The following is a 26,212-nucleotide window of genomic DNA, read 5'->3' as shown; positions in this document are numbered from 1 at the left end:
ATGTATATGAAGGGGTGTCGGACACTGGCCGGGTCCCGTCTGATGTAGGGTGGAACCCTAGGGCCGATCTTTCACGAGTTGGAGGGGGTTCCCATGAAGAACACGAAGAACACACAAGAGGGGAAACGAGAGGAAACACTCAAATCAACGAGATTCGATTACACATGTGCTAGATCCAAGTACACAAGAAGATACACGATCCAAGCACAACAAGGGTTGATACAAACGGTAGGTAGTCCTTCCCAATCCGTGAGGAGATGGGGTCTTGAATCCACGAGGGGATCTTCTCCGTGAGGAGGTCTTGAATCCACTTGAGAGATCTTCTCCTAGATGGAGGGCTCGGCCTCCAATGGAGTAGGGACAAGTGGGTGAGCAATGCTCTAATCTCCAAAATGAGCTATCACAATGCTAACCTAAAATGTGGGCGGAGTTGGAGTATATATAGTCTAAGGGGGTGAAGGGGTACATGGGCCTCGGCCCTAGTCACTGTGTGCAGACATGCATCAAACATCTGGAGGGTTACGGACGTCTGGAGGCTCGCGAGGGTCCGGGTGTCCGGAGGGCGCCGGATGTATAGTGATTCGGCTCTTGTCAGGTGCCATCGGATGTCCAGAGGGCATTGATGACCCACAAGTATAGGGGATCTATCATAGTCCTTTTGATAAGTAAGAGTGTCGAACCCAACGAGGAGCAGAAGGAAATGACAAGCGGTTTTCAGTAAGGTATTCTCTGTAAGCACTGAAATTATCGATAATAAGTAGTTTTGTGATAAGGTGATTCGTAACGGGTAACACGTAACAAAAGTAAATAAGGTGCAGCAACGTGTCCCAATCCTTTTTGTAGCAAAGGACAAGCCGGGACAAACTCCTATATAAAGCAAAGCGCTCCCGAGGACACATGGGAATTATCGTCAAGCTAGTTTTCATCATGCTCATATGATTCACGTTCGTTACTTTGATAATTTGATATGTGGGTGGACCGGTGCTTGGGTACTGGCCTTCCTTGGACAATCATCCCACTTATGATTAACCCCTCTCGCAAGCATCCACAACTATGAAAGAAGAATTAAGGTAAACCTAACCATAGCATGAAACATATGGATCCAAATCAACCCCTTACGAAGCAACGCATAAACTAGGGTTTAAGCTTCTGTCACTCTAGCAACCCATCATCTACTTATTACTTCCCAATGCCTTCCCCTAGGCCCAAACAATGGTGAAGTGTCATGTAGTCGACGTTCACATAACACCACTAGAGGAGAGACAACATACGTCTCATCAAAATATCGAACGAATACCAAATTCACATGACTACTTATAACAAGACTTCTCCCATGTCCTCAGGAACAAACGTAACTACTCACAAACCATATTCATGTTCATAATCAGAGGGGTATTAATATGCATAAAGGATCTGAACATATAATTTTCCACCGAATAAACCAACTAGCATCAACTACAAGGAGTAATCAACACTACTAGCAACCCACAGGTACCAATCTGAGGTTTTGAGACAAAGATCAGATACAAGAGATGAACTAGGGTTTGAGAGGAGATGGTGCTGGTGAAGATGTTTATGGAGATTGACCCCCTCTTGATGAGGGTATCGATGGTGATGACGATGGCGACGATTTCCCCCTCCCGGAGGAATGTTTCCCCGGCAGAACAGCTCCGCCGGAGCCCTAGATTGGTTCCGCCAAGGTTCCGCCTCAAGATGGTGGCGTTTCATCCCGAAAGCTTCCTTATGATATTTTCCAGGGCAAAAGACACCATATAGTAGAAGATGGGCATCGGGGGGTTGCCAGGTGGCCCACGAGGTAGGGGGCGCGCCCTCCACCCTCGTAGACGGTGGGTGGCCTCCCTCTGGTGCTTTCTTCGCCCAATATTTTTAATATATTCTAGAACTTACTTTCGTGGAGTTTCGGGACTTATGGAGTTGTGCAGAATAGGTCTCTAATATTTGCTCCTTTTTCAGCCCAGAATTCCAGCTACCGGCATTCTCCCTCTTCGTGTAAACCTTGTAAAATAAGAGAGAAAAGGCATAAGTATTGAGACATAATGTGTAGTAACAACCCATAATGCAACAAATATTGATATAAAAGCATGATGCAAAATGGACGTATCAACTCCCCCAAGCTTAGACCTCGCTTGTCCTCAAGCAAAAGTCGATATCAAAAAATATGTCCACATGTTTAGAGATAGAGGTGTCGATAAAATAAAACACGGATATGAGAGCATCATGATCATTCTTATAATAGCAATATATATATATATATATATATATATTCATATCATTTCTTATGCTTAAGTAACAATCTATTCACAATGTAAAGTATGAATCAGAAACTTCATTGAAAACTAGCAAACTATAATCTCAGTCATTGAAGCAATTGCAATTTATCATAACATCGGAAAGAGTCAATATAAGAGCTTTTCAGCAAGTCCAGTACTCAACTATCATTTAGTCTTTCACAATTGCTAACACTCACGCGATACTTATGGGTATGATGTTTCAATCGGACACAGATGAAGATAGGGGCTTATAGTTTTGCCTCCCAATCTTTTACCTCAAGGGTAATGTTAACAAATAATACTTTATGAAAACCTACATCCAATTGATATATATATATATATATATATATATATATATATATATATATATATATATATATATATATATATCAGGATCTTTCCAACACATAGTGCTTGCCAAAGGATAATGTCTAAAAAGGGAAAGGTGAAGATCACCATGACTCTTGTATAAGGTATAAGATAAAAATAAAGATAGGCCCTTCGAAGAGGGACACAGAGGTTGTCATGCTCTTTTATGGTTGGATGCACAAAATCTTAATGCAAAAGAACGTCACTTTATATTGCCACTTGTGATAGGGACCTTTATTATGCAGTTCGTCGCTTTTATTTCTTTCATATCACAAGCTCGTATAAAGCTTATTTTCTCCACACTAATAGATCATACATATTTAGAGGGCAATTTTTATTGCTTGCAACGATGACAACTTACTTGAAGGATCTTACTCAATCCATAGGTAGGTATGGTGGACTCTCATGGCAAAGCTGGGTTTAGGGATGTTTGGAAGCACAAGTAGTCTATCTACTTGGTGCAAAGAATTTGGCTAGCATGAGGGGGAAAGGCAAGCTCGACATGTTGGATGATCCATGACAATATAACTTATTCGGATATAAGCAAACATAACTCATTACGTTGTATTCCTTGTCCAACATCAACTTTTTAGCATGTCATATTTAACGAGTGCTCACAATCATAAAAGATGTCCAGATAGTATATTTATATGTGAAAACCTCTCTTTCTTTATTACTTCCTATTAATTGCAACGATGACCAAAACTATGTTTGTCAACTCTCAACAACTTTTATTCATCATACTCTTTATATGTGAAGTCATTACTCTCCATAAGATCAATATGATCTTTTTATTTCTTTTTATTCTTTCTTTTATTCCGTCAAGATCATAGCAAGATAGCAAAGGCCCTCAACTCAAAACTAATCTTTATTATATATAGCTCACAGACTCGATTACATAGATAGGGATCAACACAAAAGTCAAAGCTAGATCGAACTAAAACTTTATTCTACTAGATCAAAATATAACCAAAAGGATCGAACTAAGAAAAACGGTAAAGATAGAAGTGTGATGGTAAAACGATACCGGGGCACCTCCCCCAAGCTTGGTAGTTGCCAAGGGGTGTGCCCATACCCATGGATTTATGTCTCTTTCTTCGGAGGTGGTGATGTGATATTCTTCACAATGATGCCCCTTAGGATATGATTCTCTTTCTCGAGCTTATTAACTTGCTTCTTAAGATCCATTATTTCCTTACGGAGTTTACCCATGATGACCAAGGCTCCATTCACCCATGGATGTTGCATAGCAGCGGGAGAACAAGTAATACTCTTTTTCATATTTTCATAAGAAAGAAATATAGCATTAGGAGGGATGACCGAGTTTGTAATTGCTGAGCTCTGAAGTTCCTACATCATGAATCTGGCTTGGAGATGAGAGGTAACTTCTTGATCCTCCTCCATGGCACCTATCCTTTTCAAGTCGGCATCCATCTCTTCCGCCGTTGATGCCCAAAGTGGTCAGCATCGCTAAATGCTCTTGGCCCCGGTGTCGGATGAGATACCCGATTCTCCCCGACTGACTCTTGAGAAGACATCTTACTCTAGATTTGCTACAGAAATAGCTCAAAACAAAAATAGAGGATTTCGTCGTGGTACGGTGGTCAAAACCTTCGGGAGATTATATAATGAATTTTTATCGACCAAAAGAAATATCGTACAAGAAAATGGAGTCTGGAGGGCACACGAGGTGTCCACGAGGCAGGGGGCGCACCCAGGGGGTAGGGTGCGCCCTCCACCCTCGTGGATGCCCCGTGTCTCCTTCGGACTGCTTCTTATTTTCCTATTTCTTTTAAATATTCCAAAACAGAGAAAATTTTCTATTAGAACTGTTTTGGAGTCGGTTTACTTACCGTACCACATACCTATTCCTTTTTGGAGTCTAAAATGTTCTGGAAAGTGTCCCTTATGTACTCCTCCGGGGTTACGGTGTCAATAACATTGGTTTCTTCATTTATGGTATTACCTGAGATGTGATGTTTGATTCTTTGACCGTTCACCACCTTCCGATTTGTGCCTTCAGCGTTGTTGATTTTTATGGCACCGGAATGATAGACTTCCTCGACAACGTAAGGACCTTCCCATTTAGAGAGAAGTTTTCTGCAAAAAATCTAAACGAGAGTTGAATAGCAAAACATAATCACCTACATTAAACTCATGCTTTTGTATCCGTTTGTCATGCCATCTTTTAACTTTTTCTTTAAACAATTTGGCATTCTCATAGGCCTGGGTTCTCCATTCATCAAGTGAGCTAATGTCAAATAGCCTCTTCTCACCGGCGAGTTTGAAATCATAATTGAGCTCTTTAATAGCCCAATATGCCTTATGTTCTAGTTCGAGAGGTAAGTGACATGCTTTTCCATAAACCATTTTATATGGAGACATACCCATAGGATTTTTATATGCAGTTCTATAGGCCCATAATGCATCATCAAGTTTCTTGGACCAATTCTTTCTAGATCTATTAACAATCTTTTGCAAAATTAATTTAATATCTCTATTACTCAATTCTACTTGACCACTAGACTATGGATGGTATGGAGATGCAATTCTATGATTAACATCATACTTAGCAAGCATTTGACGAAAAGCACCATGAATAAAATGTGAACCACCATCAGTCATTAAGTATCTAGGGACTCCAAACCTCGGAAAAATAACTTCTTTAAGCATCTTAATAGATGTGTTATGATCAACACTACTAGTTGGAATAGCTTCTACCCACTTAGTAACATAATCAACAACAACTAAAATATGTGTATACCTGATACGTATTCAACGTATCTATATTTTTTGATTGTTCGATGCTATTATATTACCCCTTTTGGATGTTTATGGGCTTTATTTTACACATTTATATCATTTTTGGGACTAACCTACTAACCGGAGGCCCAGCCCGTATTGTTGTTTTTTTGCCTATTTCAGTATTTCCAAGAAAATGAATATCAAACGGAGTTCAAATGGAATGAAACCTTCGGAGGCGTGATTTTTGGAACGAACGTGATCCGTAGGACTTGGAGTGCAAGTCAAGAAGCAGCCGAGGCGGCCACGAGAGGGTAGGGCGCCCCCCCCTACAGGGCGCGCCCCCCTGTCTCGTGGGCCCCTCGGGCGGCCACCGACGTACTTCTTCCTTCTATATAAGCCTACGTACCCCGAAAACATCCAGGGAGCACCCGAAACACAATTTCCACCGCCGTAACCTTCTGTATCCGCGAGATCCCATCTTGGAGCCTTCGCCGGTGCTCTGCCAGAGGGGGAATCGACCATGGAGTGCTTCTACATCAACACCATAGCCCTTCCGATGAGTTGTGAGTAGTTTACCACAAACCTTCGGGTCCATAGTTATTAGCTAGATGGCTTCTTATCTCTTTTTGGATCTCAATACAATGTTCTCCCCCTTTCTTGTGGAGATCTATTCGATGTAATCTCTTTTTACGGTGTGTTTGTCGAGATCCGATGAATTGTGGGTTTATGATCAAGTTTATCTATGAGAAACATTTGAATCTCCTCTAAATTCTTTTATGTATGATTGAGTTATCTTTGCAAATCTCTTTGAATTATCAGTTTGGTCTGGCCTACTAGATTGATCTTTCTTGCCATGGGAGAAGTGCTTAGCTTTGGGTTCAATCTTGCGGTGTCCTTACCTAGTGACAGAAAGGGTTGCAAGGCACGTATTGTATTGTTGCCATCGAGGATGAAAAGATGGGGTTTATATCATATTGCACGAGTTTATCCCTCTACATAATGTCATCTTGCTTAATGTGTTACTCTGTTCTTTGTGAACTTAATACTCTAGATGCAGGCAGGAGTCGGTCGATGTGTGGAGTAATAGTAGTAGATGCAGGCATGAGTCGGTCTACTTGTTGCGGATGTGATGCCTATATACATGATCATGCCTAGATAATCTCATAATTACTCGCTTTTCTATCAATCGCTCGACAGTAATTTGTTCACCCACCGTAATACTTATGCTATCTCGAGAGAAGCCTCTAGTGAAACCTATGGCCCCTGGGTCTATCTCTTATCATATTTGCTCCCAATCTACTTCTATTTGCATCTTTACTCATCTATATTATAAAATACCAAAAATATATTTATCTTATCATACTATCTCCATTAGATCTCACTTTCGCAAGTGGCCGTGAAGGGATTGACAACCCCTTTATTGCGTTGGTTGCGAGTTCTTTGTTTGTTTGTGTAGGTGCGTGGGACTTTTGAGGAGCCTCCTCCTGGATTGATACCTTGGTTCTCAAAAACTGAGGGAAATACTTACGCTACTATTGTTGCATCACCCTTTCCTCTTCAAGGAAAACCAATGCAAGCTCAAGACATAGCAATACCCATTAGAGAAAGGAAAAGGTCCCATATAATCAAAGCCCCAAACATCAAATGGTTCAATAACAAGTGGATAATTCATAGGCATTTCTTGACATCTACTAATATTACCAATTCTTTGACATTCATCACAAGAAAAGACAAACTTACGGGCATCTTTGAAGAGAGTAGGACATTAAAAACCAGATTGCGATACCTTATGTGCAGTTCTATCTCCAGCGTGGTGTCCTCCATAAGCCTCGGAGTGACACTTGCGTATGATCTATTCATGTTCATGCCCAGGTACACAATGTCTAATAACACCATCTACTCCTTCTTTATAAAGGTGTGGGTCATCCCAGAAGTAATGTCTTAAATCATAGAAAAACTATTTCTTTTGCTGGTATGTGAAGCTAGGTGGTATAAATTTAGCAACAATGTAATTAGCAAACCATGGAGCAGTATGAGAAGCATTTATGACAGCTAATTGTTCATCAGGAAAGCTATCATCAATAGGTAGTGGGTCATCAAGAACATTCTCTAACCTAGACAAGTTGTCTGCAACGGGGTTCTCAGCTCCCTTTCTATCAATAATACGCAAATCAAATTCTTGTAGCAAGAGAACCCATCTAATAAGTCTAGGTTTAGCATCTTTGTTTTCCATAAGATATTTAATAGCAACATGATCAGTGTGAACAGTTACTTTGGAATCAACAATATAAGGTCTGAACTTATCACAAGCAAACACAACTGCTAAAAAATCTTTTTCAGTAGTAGCATAATTTCTCTGGGCACTATCTAGAGTTTTACTAGCATATTGGATAACATTTAGATTCTTATCAACTCTTTGCCCTAGAACAGCACCTACAACATAATCACTAGCATCACACATAATTTCAAAGGGTAAATTCCAATCGGGTGGCTGAACAATAGGTGTAGAAATCAAGGCTTTCTTAAGTATTTCAAATGCTTCTACACAATCATCATCAAAGACAAAAGGAACATCTTTTTGTAAGAGATTAGTCAGAGGCCTAGAAATTTTTGAGAAGTCTTTAATGAACCTGCTATAAAAACCGGCATGACCAAGGGAACTTCTTATACCTTTGATGTCGTTAGGACACGACATCTTTTCAATATCATCTACTTTAGCTTTATCAACTTCAATACCTCTTTTAGAAATTTTATGTCCCAAGACAATACCTTCATTAACCATAAAGTGGCACTTCTCCCAATTCAAGACAAGATTAGTTTCTTCACATCTCTGCAAGACTCGATCAAGGTTGCTTAAGCAATCATCAAAGGAAGTTCCATACACAAAGAAATCATCCATGAAAACCTCAACAATCTTTTCACAAAAGTCAGAGAATATAGTAGTCATACATCTTTGAAAGGTAGCAGGTGCATTACATAAACCAAAAGGCATACGTCTATAAGAAAAGGTACCAAAAGGGCAAGTAAAAGTGGTCTTATCCTGATTCTCTTTGACACAGGTATTTGAGAGAAACCAGAATAACCATCTAGAAAGCAAAAATGTGTATGTTTGGATAATCTTTCTAGCATTTTATCAATAGAAGGTACTAGGTAATGATCTTTTCTAGTAGCTTTATTTAATTTGCGGAAATCAATTACAGTTCTATAACCTGTAACAATTCTTTGTGGGATCAATTCATCTTTATCATTAGGAACAACAGTAATACCTCCCTTCTTAGGGACACAGTGGGCAGGATTGACCCACTGACTATCAGGAATAGGATAAATTATACCTGCCTCCAGAAGCTTTAGTATTTCATTTCTTACCACTTCTTTCATCTTAGAATTTAACCGTCATTAGTGATCAACAACTGGTTTAGCATCTTTCTCCAGCTTAATGTTGTGTTGGCATAGAGTGGGACTAATGCCCTTAAGATCATCCAGAGTATATCCAATAGCAGCATGGTGCTTCTTCAGAGTTTTCAATAATTTCTCTTCTTCATGCTCTGAAAGGTTAGCACTAATAATAATAGGATATATCTTCTTTTCATCAAGATAAGCATATTTAAGAGTATCAGGTAATTGTTTAAGCTCATACACAGGATCAACCTTGGGTGGAGGAGGATCCCCTAGGATTTCAACACGCAAGTTGTGTTTCAAAATAGGTCTAAAGAATACTTCATCTATTTCCCTTCTTTCATTCATAAACATATCATTTTCATGGTCTAGCAAATATTGTTCTAAAGGATCATTAGGAGGCACAAAAATAGAGGCAAGACCAATTATTTCATCTTTACTGGGCAATTCTTTATCATGGGTTTGTCTATGAAATTTGGCAAAATTAAAATCATGAGACATATCCCCTAAGCCAACAGTAACAATATCCTTTTCGCAGTCTATCCTAGCATTAACAGTATTCAAGAAGGATCTACCAAATATGATGGGACAAAAGTCATCTTGTGGGGAACCAAGAACAAAAAATCAGTAGGATATTTAATTTTCCCACACAAGACTTCAACATCTCTAAAAATCCCAATTGGTGAGATAGTATCTCTATTGCAAGCTTAATAGTAACATCAATACCTTCTATTTCAGCAGGTGCAATATCATGCATAATTTCTTTGTATAAGGAATGAGGTATTGCACTCGCACTAGCACCCATATCACATAAGCCATGATAGCAATGATCTCCTATTTTAACAGAAACAACAAGCATGCCAACAACATGTCTATGTTTACCTTTAGAATCGGGTCTAGCAATTCTAGCAGCTTCATTGCACAAAATAAATAACATGCCCATCAATATTATCTACCAAGATATCTTTAACCATAGCAATACTAGGTTCAACTTTAATTTTCTCAGGGGGTGTAGGTGTTCTAGCATTACTCTTACGAACCATAGTTGAAGCTTTAACATGATCCTTTATTCTAACAGGGAAAGGTGGTTTCTCAATATAAGCAGTAGGAACAACAGGATCAACATTATAAGTAATAGTCTTTTCTTCAACTTTAATAGGTTCTACTACTTTCACTTAAATGGGAGGATGACATTTAAACCACTTCTACTTAGGGAGATCAACATGAGCAGCAAATGATTAATAGAAAGAAGCTACTATCTTAGAGTCAAGTCCATATTTAGTGCTAAATTCATGAAAAGCATCAATATCCACAAATGATTTAAGACACTCAAACTTAGGGGTTATACCCGACTCCTTATCTTCGTCGAGTTCCCAATCTTCAGAGTTGCGTTTAATTCTTTCCAGTAAATCCCATCTGAATTCAATAGTCTTCATCATAAAAGAACCGGTACAAGAAGTATCAAGCATGGAGCGATTACTGAGAGAAAGCCGAGCATAAATTTTTTGAATAATAATTTCTCTTGAGAGCTCATGATTGGGGCATGAATATAACATTGACTTAAGACTCCCCCAAGCTTGAGCGATACTTTCTACTTTGCGAGGCCAAAAATTATATATATAATTACGATCATGATGAACCAGATGCATAGGATAAATCTTCTGATGAAATTCCAATTTCAATCGGTTGTAGTTCCACGATCCAATATCATCACATAGCCTAAACCATGTCAATGACTTTCCATTCAAAGATAAAGGGAAGACCTTCTTCTTGATAACATCCTTGGGCATACCTGCAAGCTTAAATAATCCAAAAACTTCATCCACATAGATTAGGTGCATATCGGGATGTAATGTTCCATCTCCTGTAAAAGGATTAGCTAGCAGTTTCTCTATCATACCTGAAGGAATTTCAAAGTAAACATTTTAAGTAGGTTCAGTGGGTTGAGGAGCAACTCTTTGCTCTTCTGGTCGGGGTGAAGATACCCCGAACAAGCCCCTCAAAGGATTATTTTCCATAGTAACAAGTGACAGCAAATTCCAGCACACTATATAAATTTTTTCCTTACCAAATTCCACTTACCAAAGGCGCTTCACTCCCTAGCAACGGCGCCAGAAAAGAGTCTTGATGACCCACAAGTATACGGGATCTATCATAGTCCTTTCGATAAGTAAGATTGTCGAACCCAACGAGGAGCAGAAGGAAATGACAAGCGATTTTCATTAAGGTATTCTCTACAAGCATTGAAATTATCGGTAACAGATAGTTTTATCATAAGGTAATTCATAACGGGTAACAAGTAACAAAAGTAAATAAGGTGCAGCAAGGTGGACCAATCCTTTTTGTAGCAAAGGAAAAGCCGGGAAAACTCTTATATAAAGCAAAGCGCTCCCGAGGACACATGGGAATTATCGTCAAGCTAGTTTTCATCATGCTCATATGACTCACTTTCATTACTTTGATAATTTGATATGTGGGTGGACCGGTGCTTGGGTACTGCCCTTCCTTGGACAAGCATCCCACTTATGATTAACCCCTCTCGCAAGCATCCGCAACTACGAAAGAAGAATTAAGGTAAACCTAACCATGGCATGAAACATATGGATCCAAATCAGCCCCTTACGAAGCAACGCATAAACTAGGGTTTAAGCTTATGTCACTCTAGCAACCCATCATCTACTTATTACTTCCCAATGCCTTCCCCTAGGCCCAAACAATGGTGAAGTGTCATGTAGTCGACATTCACATAACACCACTAGAGGAGAGACAACATACATCTCATCAAAATATCGAAGGAATACTAAATTCACATGACTACTTATAACAAGACTTCTCCCATGTCCTTAGGAACAAACGTAACTACTCACAAATCATATAAATGTTCATAATCAGAGGGGTATTAATATGCATAAAGGATCTGAACATATAATCTTCCACCGAATAAACCAACTAGCATCAACTACAAGGAGTAATCAACACTACTAGCAACCTACAAGTACCAATCTGAAGTTTTGAGACAAAGATCGGATACAAGAGATGAATTAGGGTTTGAGAGGAGATGGTGCTGGTAAAGATATTTATGGAGATTGACCCCCTCTCGATGAGAGGATCAATGGTGATGATGATTTCCCCCTTCCGGAGGGATGTTTCCCCGGCAGAACAGCTCCGTCGGAGCCCTAGATTCGTTCCACCTCGAGATGGCGGCGCTTCGTCCTGAAAGTGTCCTTATGATTTTTTCCAGGGCAAAAGACACCATATAGCAGAAGATGGGCATCGAGGAGTTGCCAGGTGGCCCACGAGGCAGGGGGCGCGCCCTCCACCCTCGTGGATGGTGGGTGGCCCCCCTCTGGTGCTTTCTTCGCCCAATATTTTTAATATATTCCAAAACTGACTTGGAGTTTCAGGACTTTTGGAGTTGTGCAGAATATGTCTCTAATATTTGCTCCTTTTTCAACCAAGAATTCCAGCTGCAGGCATTCTCCCTCTTCGTGTAAACCTTGTAAAATAAGAGAGAAAAGGCGTAAGGATTGTGACATAATGTGTAGTAACAACCCATAATGCAACAAATATTGATATAAAAGCATGATGCAAAATGGACGTATCTGACGTTAGACGTTCGATGTCTTGGTCGTCTGGAAGGGCTCAGATTTCCGCTATTTTCGTACTGTGATGGTCGCACAGGATGTCCGGAGGGGCTCGATCATCCGGGCGCTGGGAGGTGTCGAACTTCTAGACCGTGCCGGTCGTTCGGGCGTTGTAGCAGTCGTTGGCTAGGTCCTCGGACTGGCTGGTTTTCCAGGCGTCAGACGTCCAGCGTGGTCCGGTCGTCCGGAGGCTGTAGTTTCCTGGCAGCTCTTTCTCTTGGTCCTTGTACTTGGTGTCCTTGCCATCTTGTTCATTGGATGTAGTTGTTCCGTGGCTATCCTCCAAGTACCTGAGAACACATAGGGTTTCTACTTGTGGTAGTAGCCATGTTTCACATGAAGAATGTGTAAGTTTGGAGAGGAGCGAGTTCACCCTATAGTTTAGATAGCCCTTGCTCGAGCTCTAGTCATTGGTCCATGTGTTGTCGTAGGAGATGAAGGTAGGTCCATGGGGTTGACTGTAGGATGCTCCACATCATCTCCCCCTTGGGAAAGATCTGACATCGAATTGAAAACCTCATCACCATGGTAGGGAGAGTGATCGTTGACATTGAAGACATCGCTCACGTTGTACTCATCACGTGGTAGGTCGATCTTGTATGAATTGTTGTTGTAGCGTCCTAGCACCTTGAAGGGTCCGTTGGCTCAAGGTAGAATCTTGGACTTGCGTTTGTGGGGGAAGCGGTCATTGCGAAGGTGTATCCACACAAGATCTCCAATGTTGAATATTATGGGTTGCTTGTTGATGTTGAGCTTGGTCGCGAGGCATTGTACTTGGCGCTCGATGGTGTGCCTTGTATCTTCATGCATCTTCTTGAGATGGCTCGCTCATGCACTCACGTCCATGTTAATGCGCTCTTGTAGTGGTAGAGATAGGATGTCCAATGGGGACAATGGGTTGAAACCATAGATGACCTCGAAGAGGGACTTGCCGGTAGTCGAATGTCTTGCTCGATTGTAGGCGTACTCAGCGATGGGTAAGCACTCCTCCCACTCCTTGATGTTCTTCTTGATCAACACACATAGGAGAGTAGATAGCGTCCAGTTCGTGACCTCAGTTTGGCTGTCGGTTTGGGGATGGTATGCCAAAGAGAACAATAGCTTGATTCCGAGCTTGGCCCATAGTGTCTTCCAAAAGTAGCTAAGGAACTTGACGTCATGGTCCAAGACAATCGTCTTTGGCACTCCATGAAGACGCAATATTTCCCTACAAAAGAGATTGGCAACATGTGAAGCACCGTCTATCTTGTTGCATGGAATAAAATGTGCCATCTTAGAGAAATGGTCCACAACAACAAATACAGAATCCTTCCTATTTTGAGTTCAAGGTAACCGAAGCAAAAAGTCCATACTTATATCTTCCCATGGGTGATATGGAATAGGAATTGGCATTTAGAGCATCAGTTGGTGAAACTTGAGACGTCGCGGAACATCTTGGGCCAAAAATAGTTCTTGGAGAGCGTAGTGAACATCTTGTTGTGTCCAAAGTGTCCTATAAGTCCTCCTCCATGAGCTTTTTGCAAAAGTAACAAACGAAGAGTATACAAAGCTTGTTAGCTCTCATTAGATAATCATCCTTGATGTAATATTGTTCCCAAGATGTATGCGTCAAACATTTGGCATAAGGAATAGCAAAAGTAGGATCATGCGCACACAAGTCTTTTATGTTCTGGAGGCCTATGACATTCAATTCAAGTTGAGTTACAAGCATGCATTTGCGGGAAAGAGCATCCTCCACAACATTTTCCTTACCTTTGATGTATTTGATAACATAAGGAAATGACTTAATAAACTCACTACATTTGGCATGTTGCTTGTTAATTTCCTTACCTTATTCAATTTAAGTGTTTCATGATCCATATGGATGACAAATTCATGAGGGCTAAGATAATGTTCCCAATCACGAAAGACTCGCACTAAGGCATATAATTCCTTGTCATAAATTGGATAGTTAAGTTGCGCGCCGAAAAGTTTCTCACTAATGTAAGCAATTGGGCACTTCTCTTGCATTAATACACCTCATATACCATTGCCACTAGCATCGCAATGAACCTAAAAGGTTTTGTCAAAATTGGGCAAAGCGAGCACAAGAGCACGTGTGAGCAAATTCTTAAACTCATTAAATGCGGTATCTTGGGATGGTCCCAAACAAATGGTGGATTCTTCTTACTCAAGGCATGCAAAGGTGAGGCAATCATGCTAAAGTCCTTGACGAATCTACGATAGAAACCGGCTAATCCAAGGAAGCTACGCACTTGTTGCAAGTTGGTTGGTTGTGGCCAAGTATTAATGGCATCAATCTTAGCTTCATCTACATGAACACCCTTAGAAGACACAACAAAGCCAAAGAAAATGAGCTTGTCAACACCAAATTTGCATTTCTCCATGTTAGCATAAAGGCGCTCTTTTCTAAGAGTTTGCAAAACGGTTCTAAGATGGGTGACATGGTCTTCAAGGACTCGCTAAACACAAGTGTATCGTCAAAGTAGACCACAACAAATTTGCCAATGTAGGGGCGAAGAACATAATGCATCACACCATAAAAGTGTCGGGTGCTTCGGATAAGCCGATAGGCATGACCGACCATTCATACAAGCCAAATTTGGTTTTGAAATCGGTTTTCCATTCATCACCTTCTTAGATGCGTGTTTGATAGTAGCCACTTTTAAGATCAATCTTAGAGAAAATGGTGGCTCCACACTAAGTTCATCTAGCATGTCATCGAGGCATGGAATGGGGTATCTATAACGAATGGTGATAGCATTGATGGATGACAATCAGAACACATTTGAAAACTACCATCTTTCTTAGCCACAAGAATAACCGGGACGACACAAGGGTTTAAGCTTTCATGTACATGACCATTGCCAATGAGGTGTTGTGCTTGCCTTTGGATTTTTTGGTCTCATCCGAGTTGACGGGGTATGGTGCCTTGTTCGTTAAGGGTGCTTCGGGGATGAGGTCGATGTTGTGTTCGATGCCACGTAGTGGGGGTAGACCCGGAGGTAGCTCATCGGGGAAAACATCTGCATATTCCTGCAACAAATGAAACAACACTAAAGGTAGATGGTGAGAATTGTTAGTCCATGCCGCTTCATACTTGCACACAAGGACATAGTGTATGACACTAGATGGGTTCTCACACACTTCTCTCATCTCTCGTTTGGTGGCTAATAGAACTAGATTTCTCTTGTCGCTCATCATGGAGGCACTCATTTTTGGCTTGTGGTGCTCACTCTCTTTTTGGTGGGTCACTCTCTCACTATTCTCTCCATGACGTGTACAAGCTTGTTTGTTGGTGATCACTTGGCCATGCGACATGGGTTGTAGCACATACTCCTTTCCCTTCATCTTGAAGCTATATTGATTGGTTCTCCCGTTGTGGATGACGTAGCGGTCAAATTGCCAAGGTCGTCCAAGTAGGAGGTGGCATACAGACATGGGAACCACATCACACTCCAAGGTGTCTCCATAGGCGCTGATCTTGAAGGATACTTGCACAGTGTGCTCCACTTGAATAGTGTCGGAGTCACTAAGCCATTGGACCTTGTAGGGGCGAGGATGCTTCATCTTGACCAATTGTAGCTTGTAACATAGCTCTTCATTTGCCAAGTTGTGACAACTTCCTCCATCGACGATGACCTTGACAAACCGACCGTTGATCTTCTTTTGGCAATGTTGGTCTTCCACTTGTTGGTGTTGAAGCATCAAGACCTTGGAGACAACAAGGCGGGGCTCGAAGCATTGTCACAAAAGACTTGATTGTCTTCATCTTCATTCACTTGCCGGTGCATGGCCACATGCTCAAGGGCTTCCATTTCTTCTTCGATCATGGAGTCGTATGTGCCGTCGTCGTTGACGATCATGGTGTGCTGGTTGGTACACTCGAATGTCTTGTGGCCTCGGCCTCCACATGTGAAGCATTTGATGGAACTTTTCTTGGCGGGCTCATCGCTTGGAGTAGATAATGAAGCTCTCGGCTTGAAGTTGTTGTAGTAGGATGATGACTTGAAGCTGTCGAAGTTTTCTTTTAACTTGACTTGTCACTGTTGCTTGGCAAGGCTTATGTAGAGGAAGAAGGTGTCAAAGTCGTTGAAGCTTGATTGTAGGAGCCATAGTTGAGTAGGGTTGGAAGTCGGCGATTTTCTTGATAGGGTGATTGAGTCCATTCAAGAAGCATGCCATAGTTTGCTCTTCATCTTCCATGACATTGGCTCGTATCATGGCAATCTCCATTTCCTTGTAATACTCTTCAACCAACTTGGTGCCTTGCTTGAGGAGTTGTAACTTCTTGAAGAGGTTGCGGCTATAGTGTGTAGGCACAAAGCACGCTCGCATGACATCCTTAATTTGATTCCATGTTGTGATAGGTGGGTCACCTTTTGCTTATCTACGCTTAATGGCTTGCTCCCACCAAATGAGGACATAGTCTTGGAACTCAAGAGATTCCGTGGCGATCTTCTTTTCTTCTTCGTAGTTGTGCAAGCGAAAGATCTTGCCAACTTTGAATGCCCAAGAAAGGTGATCTTCGGGATCATTGCTTCCGGAGAACTTAGGCATGGTGAACTTGAGCTTGTCACAGCGTTGCTCTTCATTATGGTGGGGACGATGGTGATGCCGCTCTTGCCGTGGTGGAGGATATTGAACCGCTTGTTGCTCGTGCTCCAGATGTTAGCTTGACGTTGAGGACGTGGGATTCGTACATGGTTCCTCATCTCTTGAAGCTCCTCAAGACGGGCGGCTTCTTCTTGGTATTCTCAAAGGATGTCCTCTTCTTGTTCTCGGTTGCGTGCGCGGACGGCTTGTGTTGCTTCATTGAGGGCATGTTGTGCTTCAAGGGCTTGTTTCTCACATCATTGTTGCTCTTGTCAAAGTGCATCACCATCTTGATTGTCGTGTTGGTCTTGGCGTGTTGGGGCTTGCTCTTGGACCGGAGGATCATTAGCTTGGCGCTGTAATCGTTCACATTCCGGGAGGAGGCCTTGTAAACCATTGCCATGAAATGGGTTTTATGAAGCTTGATGATCTTCCTGGTCTTGGCGACGATGCGGACGAGCTCGTAGAGGACTTGCATCCGAAGAAGATTGCAAAGAATGTCAACTTGAGTGGCTCTGTCTTGAATAGGACAAAGTGGTAGAAGAGTGATTGACCATCATGGCTCGTATGTCTTCTTTGAGAGATGCCATCGATGTGTCAAAGTATTCTCTTGTACATTGCTCGGATTGTCGCAAGTCGGTAGAGAGTAGGTCAATTCGGTCGCCGAATTCTTCATTCTCTTGATGCAAAGATCTTTGCGCGCCGAAGTGGTGGTCCTTGGTGACATAGTTGTTCGGGTCCTCATCTTGCTCGATGAAGAGTGGATTCGAAGAAGTAGTTGGCCTATCCATCATATCAACCAAGTGTGTGAGTGGAAGAAAGGAAAGAGCTAGACCAAATGTACCTTAAAAGATGTTGGGAATGGATCAATGACCACTCGATAATATAACAAGGAAATAGCACAATTGGTACCAGATCGTGTCGATTTCTCACACCTACACAACTAAAGCTTATGGAGTAACTTGTTGAGGATAGTGGCACAAATTTATGCAATTGTTAGCAAGAGTCAATAATGTTGGAAAAGATTCACAAATTTGCAAATGCAACAAGTAGACCAATAGCAATATGTGGCACACGGGAACACACTCACGGATAGATAAATGAGGTCGTGCAACCAAGGATTGAGCTCAAAATGTGGAATCCACTGCTCTTGTTGCACAACACAAGTGAGACACTAGCACAATTGCTCAACAGGTGGATACAGTACTTGTGCACGACCTACAAAGCAAAAATGCAACGACTTCCTATCCCAAGTATGCTATATATGTAAGATGTCCCGGTGATATGATCCAAGATGATCGAATATGAAAATCTTAGGTGCAATTTAGTGTGACAACCTGATTTTTGGCCCTTTCTTTTTCTTTTGTTTCTCACAGGTTTTTGCTTGAGTTTTCTTTTTCCGTGGCTTTGTGGTCTGGAAACTAAAGAAGATGCCCTCTTCTTTGCTTCCAGAGTGGCTTGTCATTCCCAAATTTTTCCCTAGACCCTGTCATTTCCATCCTAGCCCAAATCCCAATATTATTTTTATTGGGAATATTCCTTTTCTATTAAAGGAATAACTCAAATTGCCCTAGGTTGTGAAGCAACCTATATTTCCATTACTCCAAAAATTCCCAAATAATTCTCATAAATTTTTTGGGTCATATCTTGATCAAAAATGGCAAAACTTTTCATTGCCATGTTCAAAAATAATTCCCCAATATTCCTTTTTCTATTCTGCCCTGAATGGCACTTTGTGAAGGAATTGTCATTTATATTTTTCCTAGTGGCTCCCAACCTTTTTGGGCATGTTTATATGACCAAATAATTGCCTCATGCACAAGTTCAACTTTATTTTCCTAGCCAATCTTCCTCAGTGATTTTCAAAGTTTTTGTCAAACGGAAAGCTTTGTGAAGGAAGTACTAGCTAGGAGTACCCAAATGAGTTGAAATTTTGCAGACTCCTTAATGTGCTCATATTAACCCACTCCACCCATTTGCAGCCCCATACAATCATCTATGTGAGCACAGGACCAAATCTTTGATTCTGGCATTATTTTCAGGTTGTGAAGCAAGTGCATTTTCTATTGCTTCAAAAATCCTGATAAATTACCAGATCATTCTTATACCCATAAAACATCTCTCCGCCCAATTTGGCATCATTTCATTGATCCATTTGATCACCAATATTATTCCAAGTTTCTGTCCAGAAATGATGTTTGTGAAGCAAGTGCCATTTTGGCTTGTACATTTGGCATGAGCTTTTTACATCATCTTCATATGTTCAAATGATCAAGTCTTGCCCAAAATTAGCCTAAGTTGACACTCCATGTGAATGCACCATCATGATGTAGTTTCTGGACCATTTTGGTCAGTTGTGAAGCAACTGTAGTAAATCTTGATCCATTTACCCTCAAAACCTCCAGGATGAAAGTCCTTCGATAGATAAACCTCCCAGACAAGCTATTTACTGAGTTACCTAGCTGGTGTCCCCACTGCACAGCACAAACACTTGGTTGCTAGTTTACTTTGGAGCTAAGTGCAATTCTCTTATTTGCCCCTAGACTGATTTATTTCCTCAATTATACTAAGGTCACTAGAGTCAATCCACTAGACATGGTTGGTCCAGCCAAAACGAGCTATTTGCACCAGTGCGCATGGTGATCACGCTTGCGTCATGCAGATTGCGCGCTCTCGCTTCTTCCCACCCCTGTTCTCGTAGGCTCCCTCCTCGTCGCGACCTCCATTCATGTCCTGGAGCTTCCCCGTGATGCCCTTCATCGTCCTGCATTGATGTTTCGTCTTCGTTCGCCTTAAATGCGTCGCTAGGTCCATGCCCGTGCCGTGCCCCACCACTGTCCACCATTAGAGCTTGTCATGAGCTTGCCCATGAAGCTCCAGAGCCTTCCCCGCGCCTATATAAGAGACCCCCGACCTCCTCTGAAGCTCATCCATCCCTCCCCCGCCTCATTTGCCCTTGGGAATCGCCGCATCTCGCCGTTGTTTGCCGTCACCCTCCATGGCCGCCTCGGCCTCGGCTTGGGTCCGGCCACCACAAGCCTCCCCACGCCTCTCCTCCACGTCCAACGCACTCCCCTAGTCCCACTCAGCCGCCCCACCCCCTTGCCCCCTCGCCGGAGTGCCCGCATCGCCGAGAACCGTCGTCGCCCGAAGCTTCCTGTCCTCCCATGGCGCCGCCTCTCCCCTCCGTCCCGTGCCTCCTCGGCGGCCGCCCCTCCTCTGGATGGGTGTGGCTGGCCTCTGCGGTCCCGCCGGTGGCCGCGCCACAGCCGGGAATCGCCGGAGCCGGCCGGCCCCTTGGCCGCTTCCCTCCCCTGCCCCGCTCTGTTCCACGGGAGGAACAGAGGCGCGGGAGGAAGAGGACGACCTCGCTGGCCCCCTCCGCCTGCGCGTGGGACCCGCCGGGAAGTGGCTCCAGCCACGGATCCACGTGGATAAGTGGAGACGGGTTTCTCCCGGGTACGCTTTTCTTTTGTGAAAACGTGTCCATTCTACTTCGGTCCGGAATACGTTTTCACTTTCAGGAAAATGTATTAATCCTTATGCACTTTCAGTTTTTCCTCCCAGGGACCCGTTGGTGATGAAAATATTCACAGATTGGTCCCTGATCTTCTCGACCTTATAACTTCTCAACCGTAACTCCATTTAAGGTGAAACCAACGCTCACTTCTTTGTTTCGTCGAGCCCGTTCTGTTGGTCATGCTTTCACTATGGTTTGACACTATGAAAATGACCATTATGCCCTTGTCCTTATTCAGCCCTCTCTGAGAGAGAACATTTTCCGACGATTCGTTCCGCGAGCTTCTAGCACTTTCTCCCGGTGATTTCTTCATCCCCGGGCAAGCCACAATACCCACTTGCATGATAGTCATGCAGTAGCCATGGTTTTCAACTTGAATCTTTATTAAATGTTTGCTTGTTGAAAATATGGTTATCGTTGTTCCGGTGATGTTTAGATTTGCATGTTCACTTTTGTGCTATGTTGTTTTGTACTCTGTGATCATGTTCTACCTGCTAGTATTTCCTTTCATATATTTATGCTTGCTAGTAGTACATGTTGATGTTGGAGATGGTCATTCTAGTCAGTATGCCATGCTCAGTGGATATGGTTCATTGTTGATATGGTGGATAGTTATGTGATACCCTCATGATTATGTTGATATCATGTTCATGCATTTTATCATGGCTCGGCATATTTGCATTCAAGTTAACCGTATTAAATTGAACTTGAGCAACTGTTGGCTGAGTCATGGTGCCGCTGAATCGATGTTGACCAGTGCAACCACGCTTACCGGTATGGGACGGTCCTAACTGGGTCTACTGTCGTGCCTCTCGCTGGTGCCTCCAACGAGGGAAGGTTATGCGCGGACGCTACCTTGATCAGGTAGGACGGCATAAGCCTTGTGTGCCCGTAGTTGGTTTTGAGCTCGTGTCCCCGTTTGGGACATTTATGTTTTGGGCCACGACGGTGATCGTTGTGTCTTGAGGTAGACACGGGGCCAATCATGACTTAGCCCAGTGGGGAGTGAGTCAGAGTGGCCGGGAGAGTGTCATGGCAGTAGAACGGTTTTGTCGGAACGTCGTTGGTCCACCCGAATGGGAGTGCGAGGCCATGGGTTCCGTAGTGTGGGTATAGTGTACTAACCTCTACAGAGTGTATATTAAATCTATCGATAGCCGCGCCCGCGGATAAGGGCCCAGGTCGAAAGTAGGGTACACCATGAGTCAACAGCAATAAGAATAACTTGATTAATGACAACTCGTGGTTGTGATCGCCGTAAGGATCACGGTTTGGGACCAAGTGTTGGTCTTGGTTGTGATCGCCAGAAAGATCACCGTGGTATCGAGGATACTGAGTTGTTGGATATTCGTGATGTTGTGCGAAAGTCGTGGGTAAAGATCAAGCTCCTTGTGGTCATTTAATGATCACTACGGTATTGTTCATACCAAGTTTGATTTGATCCTAAGATGATCGTGTGATGTCCGAGGTCGGTAAGTGATGCATGTGTTGGTTACGAGGTAACCCGAGCAAAATAAGTGGTGCATATTGTGTCATCATGTTGCATGCTAGTATTGTCGGAATAATATGTTCATGTTGTGTTAGTTGTATCATGTTTATGTTATGTTAATCTGATGATATCATGATAATTCCTGTTTAACCTGTAATTGCCATGTTGTTGTCTGTCTTGAATGCTTCTGGTTATTGTGAGCTTGCAAGTACATTCAATGTACTGACCTGGCGTGTCATGCCAGTTTGCAGGTCATTCCGGATTTGATTGCTTGTTTGTCATGGAGTACTTGTTTGCGAGCTAGGATAAGCGTTCCAGCCTGAGTCCCTGCGGAGTGGAGTTCACCACCGTTGTCGTTGTTCTGCTGCTAGAGTTATTCCGCTGCTTCGAGTTGTTCTGCTGCTTGCGTAGAGAAACTGAGGATGGCGTAGTGTCGTTGTGCCGATGTTATTCATTGTAATATCGGGGACCTTGTATTCATATTCGTGTAATAATAGAAAGTTGGTTTGTTCTATGCTAAGCAGTGTCGTATTCCAAAAGACTTCTCCTCGATCTCTGGGCTGGAATACGGGGCGTTTTGGTTTCTCTGAGCCGGGGTGCCACATTTAGTATCATGCTATGGTTCTTGCTCACAAGCTCTTTCCTTATCTTTCTTTTGCTTAAAAGCTTTTTGGCTCTTTCTCTTTTGATCTGTTTGTTTGGCCACTTATGCAAGACTTCACAAACCAAGATAACAATTGTGGGAACAAGGTATTGCACTAGTGATGATAAGATGATACCAATATGCTTGTACCAAAATGATATGGTATGTATGCAATGGAAGCGATCATCACTAATGTGCACAAGTAACGTTGCCGACAATACTCAAGGGCTAGTCTCGATAGGAAAATGACACAAAATGGGCTATGGGTTATCAATGCAATGACAAGGGAGAATATACAAAAGTGTCATCGAGGTTACCACCCTTGCTTACGGTGGATGAGGTCTAAATGGTGACGTTGATGATGTCGATGACGAAGATGAGCATCGGTGATGTCGGTGTTGAACCGTCCCTAAGTAGCCGAAACGCGTTAGGAGACGGAAATGCAACTCAAATTCTCAAAGAACAAAACATGTCAAAATTGTCGGAGGTGGTAGCGGGTAAGCGATGGTGGTTATGGAAAGCGGTGTTGGTATGCGGAAGTGTGATATGGCTATGAGGAAATGCAATGATGTGTTATGGAGTGGCACCACGGAAGAAGTAGTGGTGGCTGAAAAAATTCGGTTGAAACAAAAATTAGTTTCGTCCGGTTTGGTCGGACGATCGGAGGTGGTCGGATGTCTAGGGGTCGAACGACCAGAGCTGGTCGGATGTCCGGAGCCTAGGCGATTTCGGGCTGTGGGATGAAGGCTAGGGGTCATGGGGAAGAAGAAATGTTTTGTCAAAATTGGACAAATTTCGTGGATGGAAGTGATGGGAAGTATGAGGGAAAGGTAGATCCACCTGAAACACATCAAATTCATGGATCAAATCCAACAAAATTTCCTCAAACCAACAAATCACAAAGAAATTAGTATGACTATTTTTGTGGGAATTTTCAAAATTGGACAAAAACACACAAAAATAGGCTAGAAAATGGGGGTAGGGACTCCAAATTCGTGATCAACCTTGGGTCATGATACCAAGATGATGTAGGGTGGAACCCTAGGGCCAATCTTTCATGATTTGGAGGGGGGGTCCCACGAAGAACACGAAGAACACACAAGAGGAGAAACGAGAAGAAACACTCAAATCAACGAGATTCAATTACACATGTGCTAGATCCAAGTACACAAGAAGTTACATGATCCAAACACAACAAGGGACGATGCAAAACGGTAGGTGGTCCTTCCCAATACGTGAGGAGATGGGGTCTTGAATCCATGAGGGATTTTCTTGTTCAATGAGATAATTGGTCACTTGGGCCTCCTTGAACTTCCACTAAAAGGAAGGTCTTTCACATGGTAAAATATGCAAGAAAATCCCCTTCTGGAATAGCTTGACTGGTTTTTCACTTCTTGAAATTGGATTACTGAGTTCCCCAACACAATGGTTTTCCCACTTGCCAAAACTGCTCTGATCATGTACCTTGTGTGGTTTCTATTGAAACTTCTATACCCAAGGCAAAGATCTTTAGGTTTGACAATAATTGGGTGGAACTACCTGGTTTCCAAGAATGTGTGCAACAGTCTTGGTCTGCACCCACTAGGAAAAGGAATAGTTCTTGAATTATTAATGAAAAATTTAAGCGACAGATATGCTCTTAAGAAGTGGTACACAAGTTTATCTAAGATGAAGCTACTGGAAATATGCCCTAGAGGCAATAATAAATTGGTTATTATCATATTTCCTTATTCATGATAAAGGTTTCTTATTCATGCTAGAATTGTATTGACCGGAAACTTAAATAAATGTGTGAATACATAAATAAATACTAGGTCCCTAGTAAGCCTCTACTAGACTAGCTCATTGATCAAAAGATGGTTAAGGTTTCCTAACCATAGACATGTGTTTTCACTTTATAACGGGATCATGTCATTAGGAGAATGATGAGATGGTCAAGACTCGATGGTTAGCATAGAATATGATAGTTTAGTTTATTGATATTGCTTTCTTAATGTCAACTACATGTTTCTTTGACCATGAGATCATGCAACTCCCGGACTCCGGAGGAATGCCTTGTGTGCCATCAAACATCACAACGTAACTAAATGATCATAAAGGTGCTCTATAGTTATCTCCGAAGGAGTTTGTTGGGTTGGCATGGATCGAGACTGGGATTTGTCACTCTGTGTGACGGAGAGGTATCTCTGGGCCCTCTCGATAATACATCACAAGAACCTTGCAACCAAAGTCACTAAGGAGTTAGTTACAGGATGATGTATTATGGAACGAGTAAAGAGACTTACCGCTAACGAGATTGAACTAGGTATGAAGATACCGACGGTCGAATCTCGGGCAAGTAACATACCGACGGGCAAAGGGAACTACGTATGTTGTCATAAAGGTTCGACTGATAAAGATCTTCGTAGAATATGTAGGAACCAATATGGACATCCAAGTCCCGCTATTGGTTATTGACCGGAGAAGCGTATTGGTCATGTCTACATCATTCTTGAACCAGTAAGGTCCGCACGCTTAACGTTTGTTGATGATATGGTATTATATGAGTTATGTATCTTGGTGACCGAATGTTGTTCGGAGTCCCGGATAAGATCACGGACATCACGAGGAGCTCCGGAATGGTCTGGAGATAAATATTGATATATAGGATGATATGGTTGGGCCAAGGGGTAAGGCCCACAAGGCTTTAGGTCGGTGCAAAAGGAAGTTTTGCAGAGGTTAGGGACCAGACGCTAGGGACCCTAGCGTTTGGCCCTGGGCCAGACGCCAAGGACAGTGGCATCTTATCCTGGAGTCCAAGAAGGACTCTTGCCTTGCAGGCTAAACCGACTTTGAGGAGGCTCTTTCTCCAAGAAATGACCCCAGGGCTCTCAACATATAAATAGAGGGGCATGTCTAGCACCCGGAACACATCAAGATTCACCAAGTCGTGTGCTAGCAACCCCGCCCCCTCTAGTTTATCCTCCATCATAGTTTCCGTTGTGCTTGGCGAAGCCCTTCAGAGATTGTTCTTCACCACCACCATCACCACGCCGTCGTGCTGCCGGAACTCATGTACTACTTCGCCCCTCTTGCTGGATCAAGAAGGCGAGTACGTCATCGAGCTGAACGTGTGCTGAACGCAGAGGTGCCGTACGTTTGGTACTTGATCGGTACAGATCATGAATGTGTACGACTACATCAACCGCCTTGATAAACGCTTTCACTTAGCGATATTCAAGGGTATGAAGATGCTCCCCCCCCTCTCGTAGCTATGCATCTCCATGGATAGATCTTGCATGTGCGTAGAATTTTTTTTGTTTTCCATGCAACGTTCCCCAATAGTGGCATCATGAGCCAGGTCTATGCGTAGATGATATGCATGAGTAAAACACAAAGGAGTTGTGGGTGGTGATGTTCATACTGCTTACCACCATCTTATTTTGATTTGATGATATTGTGGGTTGAAGCGGCCCGGACCAACCTTACATGTCCATGTACATGAGACCGGTTCCACCGACTGATGCAACTTGGTTTGCA

The sequence above is a fragment of the Triticum dicoccoides genome, chromosome 1B (genome assembly GCF_002162155.2).
Source record: "Triticum dicoccoides isolate Atlit2015 ecotype Zavitan chromosome 1B, WEW_v2.0, whole genome shotgun sequence".
Classification (NCBI taxonomy): domain Eukaryota; kingdom Viridiplantae; phylum Streptophyta; class Magnoliopsida; order Poales; family Poaceae; genus Triticum; species Triticum dicoccoides.
This window is presented reverse-complemented; position numbering follows the sequence as displayed.